Genomic DNA, 4826 nt, shown 5'->3' with positions numbered 1-4826 from the left:
TGACTAGACGGACCTTTGTTGGCAAAGTAATGTCTCTGCTTTTGAATATGCTATCTAGGTTGGTCATAACTTTCCTTCCAAGGAGTAAGCATCTTTTAATCTCATGGCTGCAATCACCATCTGCAGTGATTTTGGAGCCCACCAAAATAAAGTCTGACACTGTTACCACTGTTTTCCCATCTATTTCCCACAAAGCCTTCTTAGACAACTACTTTCCTTTTTGCATTTCTTTTTTGGGGGGATGGTTTTTGTCACCTCCTGTGCAGTGCTATGAACTTTCAGCCATAGTTTTTCAGGCACTCTGTTTACTAGATATCTTTTGAATATTTTTGTCATTTCCACTATATAATCATAAGAGATTTGACTTAGGTCATACCTGAGTGGCCTAGCAGCTTTCCCTACTTTCTTCAATTTAAGCCTGAATTTTGCAATAAAGACCTCATGATCTGAGCCACAGTCAGCTCCCAGTCTTGTTTTTGCTGACTGTATAGGGTTTCTCCATATTCACCTACAGAGAATATAATCAATCTGATTTTGATTTTGACCATCTGGTGATGTCCATGTGTAGAGTCATCTCTTAGGTTGTTGGAAGAAGGTGTTTGCTATGATCAGCATGCTCTTTTGACAAAATCCTTAGCTTTTGCCCTGCTTCATTTTGTACTCCAAGGCCAAACTTGTCTGTTATCCTGAGTATCTCTTGACTTCCTACTTTTGTATTCCAATCTCCCGTGATGAAAAGGACATCTTTTTTGGTATTAGTTCTAGAAGGTCACTTTCATGAAAGTGAAAGTGTTAGTCTCTTAATCCTGTCCAACTCTTTGTGACCCCATGGACTGTAGCCTGCCAGGCCCCTCTGTCCATGGAATTCTTCAGGCAAGAATACTAGGGTTGGTTGCCATTTTCTTCTCCAGGGGATCTTCCTGACCCAGGGATTGAACCCAAGCCTCCTGCATTGCAGGCAGACTCTTTACTGACTAAGCCATCAGGGAAGTTTCATAGAGTCATTCAATTTCAGCTTCTTTGGCATCAGTGGTAGGAGGGTAGACTTGAATTACTGTGATATTGAATGGTTTTCCTTGGAAATGGAAACAAATGGAGATCATTCTGTCCTGTTTGAGACTGCACTCAAGTACTACATTTTGGACTCTTTTGTTGACTATGAGGGCTACTCCGTTTCTCTTAAGGGTTTCTTGCCCACAGTAGTAGATATAATGGTCATCTGAGTTAAATTCACCCATTCCAGTCCACTTTAGTTCACTAATTCCTAAAATGTCAATGTTCACTGTTGCCATCTTCTGTTTGACCACATCCAATTTACCTTGATTCATGGACCTAACATGGACCTATGCAATATTGTTCTGTACAGCATAAGACTTTACTTTCACCACCAGACACATCCACTAATGGGGGTCGGTTCCGCCTTGGTTCAGCCTCTTCATTCTTTCTGGAGCTATTTTTTTTTTCTTTCTCTGCTCTTCCCCAGTAGAATATTAGACACCAACCAACCTTGGAGAGCTCCTCTTCTAGTTCTATATTTTTTGCCTTTTCGTATTGTTCTTATGGTTCTCAGGCAAGAATACTGAAGAGGTTTGCCATTCCCTTCTCTAGTGGACCGCATTTTGTAAGTACATTTTGCAACACAATTGCATTCATTTCACATGCTAGCAAGTTAGTGTTTAGTATCCTTCAAGCTAGGCTTCAACAGTACATAAGCTGAGAACTTCCAGATGTACAAGTGGGATTTAGAAAAGGCAGAGGAACCAGAGATCAAATTGCCAACATCCATTGGATCATAGAAAAAGCAAGGGAATTCCAGAAAAAATTCTGCTTCATTGATTACACAAAGCCTTTGACTCTGTGGATCACAACAAACTGGAAAATTCTTAAAGAGATGGAAATACCAGACCACCTTACCTGACTCCTGAGAAATCTATATGCAGGTCAAGAAGCAATAGTCAGGACTGGACATGGAACAATGTCCAGTTTGAAATTGGGAAAAGAATATGTCAAGGCTGTATATTGTCACCCTACTAATTTAACTTCTATGCAGAGTACATCATGTGAAATGCCTGGCTAGATGAATCACAAGCTGGAATCAAGACTGCCAGGAGAAATATCAACAGCTTCGATATGCAGATGGTACCACTCTAATGGCAGAAAATGAAGAGGAGCTAAAGAGCCTCTTAATGAAAGTCAAAGAGGAGAGTGAAAAGCTGGCTCAAAACTCAACATTCAAAAAATGAAGATCTTGGCATCTGGTCCCATTATTTCATGGCAAATAGATGGGGAAAAAGTGGAAGCAATGACAGATTTCATTTTCTTGGATTCCAAAATCAAGGCAGATGGTGACTGCAGTCACAAAATTAAAAGACTTTTGCTCCTTGGAAGAACAGTTATGACAAACCTAGACAGAAGCAGAGACATCACTTTGCTGACAAAGGTCTGTACAAAGCTATGGTTTTCCCGTAGTCAGGTATGGATGTGAAAGTTGGACCATAAAGAAGGCTGAGTGCTGAAGAGTTGAACTGTGGTGCTGGAGAAGGCTCTTCAAAGTTCCTAGGAGAGCAAGCAGATCAAGCCAGTCAATCCTAAAAGAAATCAACCCAGAATATTCATTAGAAGGACTGATGCCCAATACTTTGGCCCTCTGATGCAAAGATCCAACTCATTAGAAAAGGCCTTGATGCTGGGAAAGATTGAAGACAGGAGGAGAAGGGAATATCAGGGGATGAGATGGTTGGATGGCATCATCACTGACCTCTTATAAGGACCCTTGTGATTACATTGGGCCCACATAGTTGATTCAGAATTTTCTCCTCAAGATTTTTAATGTAATCACATTAGCAAAGTCCCTCTTTCCCTAGATAGTAACATTCACAAACCCCAGGGATTAGAACATGGGCAATTTTTGGCAAAAGGGGGCATTATTCTTTCTAGAAGAAATGATAGGAAAATGTGACTTTAGGTTGCAAAAATTTTAAAACTTGAAACACACACACACAAAAAACATGATCTGAAAAAAAGTAAATCCATGAATTTGGCTTCATCAAGTTAAAACATTTTGCTCTAAGGAAATGTTAATAAAAAGGCAAGTTTCAGGATGGAATAAACTATTAATATTTGAAAAACGCATATCCAACAAGAGATTTTCCTGTACAATATATAAAGAACACTTACAACTCAGAAAGAATGTAATCCAGTTTCCTTTTTATTGGAATACCATTACTTTACAGTATTGTGTTAGTTTCTGCTGTATAACCACATGAATCAGCCATATTATACATATATTCCCTCCCTCTTGAGCTTCTCTCTCCCACCCCATCCTACTCCTCTCGGTCATCACAGAATACCAAGCTGAGCATCCTATGCAGCAGCTTCCTACTAGCTATTTTACATATGGTAGTGTTTTCTCAGGGCATATGTCCAGTAGTGGGATTACTGGGTCATATTGCACTTCTATGCCTAGTTTTTTAGTTCTCCACAGTGATTGTATCAATTTATGTTCGCACCAACAATGAAAGAGGGTTCTCTTTTCTCCATACACTCTGCAACATTTATTGTTTGTAGATTTTTTTTTATGGTGGCCACTCTGGCTGGTGTGAGATGATACCTCATGTAGTTTTGATTTGCATTTCTCTAGTAATTAATGATGTTGAGCATCTTTTCATGTACCTCTTGGCTATCTATATGTCACACTTAAAGAGATGTTTATTTAGGTCTTCCACCCTTTTTTTTTAAATTAAATTGTATGTTTGCTTTGTTTTTTTATTGAGCTGTGTGAGCTGGTTGTATATTTTGGAGATTAATCCAAATGTCTACTGCTTCATTTGCAAATATTTTCTCCCATTCTGAGTGTTGTCATTTCATCTTGTTTGTGTTTTCCTTTCCTGTGCAAAAGCTTTTAAATTTAATTAGGTCCCATTTGTTTATTTTGTTCTTATTTTGATTACTCTAGGACATGGGTTGAAAAAGATCTTGTTGTGGTTTATGCCAAAGAGTATTTTTCATATGTTTACCTCTAACAGTTTTATAGTGTTTGATCTTACATTTAGGTCTTTAATCAATTTTGAGTTTATTTTTGTATATGGTGTTATTTTAATTGTTTGTGCTGTTTGTGGAGGTTGAGTCTGACTCTTTGTCAGACTCCATGCTCCATGGACTGCAGCATGCCAGGCTTTCCTGTCCTTCACTGTCTCCTGGAGTTTGCTCAAACTCATGTCCAATGACTCAGTGATGCTATCCAACCATCTCATCCTCTGTCATCCCCTTCTCCTTTTGTATTCAATCTTTCCCAGCATCAGGTTCTTTTCCAATCAGTTGGCTTTTCACAACAAATAGCTGAAGTATTGGAGCTTCAGCACTAGTCCTTCCAATGAATATTCAGGGTTGATTGTTTTTAGGATTGACTAGTTTGATCTCTTTGCAGTCCAAGGGTCTCTCAAGAGTCTTCTCCAGCACCACAATTCAAAAGCATCAATTCTTCAGCACTCAGCCTTCTTTACAACTTTCACAATTGTACATGACTATTGGAAAAACCATAGTTTTGACTATATGGACATTTGTCAGCAAAGTGATGTCCCTGCTTTTTAATATGCTGTCTAGGTTTGTCATAGCTTTTCTTCCAAGAAACAAGAGTTTTTAAAATTACTTGGCTGCAGACAATCTGCAGTGATTTTGGAGCCCAAGAAAATAAAATCTATCATTGCTTCCACTTTTTCCTCTTCTTTTTGCTATGAATTGATGGGGCTGGATGCCATGATCTTGGGTTGTTGAATGTTGAGTTTTGAGCCAGCTCAAAGGAGACTCTCTTTCACCTTCATCAAGAG

Source organism: Bison bison, unplaced genomic scaffold, assembly GCF_000754665.1.
Source record: "Bison bison bison isolate TAMUID 2011002044 unplaced genomic scaffold, Bison_UMD1.0 scf7180017864091, whole genome shotgun sequence".
Classification (NCBI taxonomy): domain Eukaryota; kingdom Metazoa; phylum Chordata; class Mammalia; order Artiodactyla; family Bovidae; genus Bison; species Bison bison.
Note: the sequence above shows the minus strand (reverse complement) of the source record.